Source organism: Plasmopara halstedii, assembly GCF_900000015.1.
Source record: "Plasmopara halstedii genome assembly, contig: Scaffold_253, whole genome shotgun sequence".
Lineage (NCBI taxonomy): Eukaryota > Oomycota > Peronosporomycetes > Peronosporales > Peronosporaceae > Plasmopara > Plasmopara halstedii.
In genome coordinates, this window is record NW_020187174.1 from 853,329 (window position 1) to 854,016 (window position 688).

Genomic DNA, 688 nt, shown 5'->3' on the forward strand with positions numbered 1-688 from the left:
CCGTTTGGAAGTCACCACAGCTTCAAACTCATGCCACTGCTCTTTTACTTTGTATAAAAGCTGCGTGATTCACCAAAGGTTCACCAGGAACAAAGCGTGTGACGTTTTACGCGTTTGACTTCCAGGCGACCTGTGGCTGATGGTATTTTAGCCAAGCCATCTGCAGAATAAGATAACGTATCGTCTCAAAATGAAGGAAGAGTCATCACATCAAGGTCCAGCACGAGATAATATTTTACAGTGTCAAAGCTCTTAAGCTTTACTTAACACTAAGATTATCGACGCTCATGTCAGTCATCCCTCGCAAGACGTACGAATGGTGTATATCCATAGCCGATTACGGCATCATGAGTACTTCTCCGTCATATCAACACTATCGAACGTCGCAATATCATACAATATTGCACGACGCTTCTTGGGCTCTCAAAACATTTCATCGAGTCAAATTGCTTGTAACTTCAATGAACCAGCTAACAATTTTACGGTGATCCCTACTTCTCTGATCTGTGCAGCCTCACTTATCTGCAGTAGAGGGACAGAGATCTGTTACAATTTGAGCGCGGAGTGAAGAGTAGCAGGAGTCGGAACGGAGCGAATACACTTGTTGGGTAGAATGGAAATTCAGAAGTAAATATATTATGGTCCTTAGTTCACAAACTAGTTGCTACCTCTAAGCCACTCATTTTAT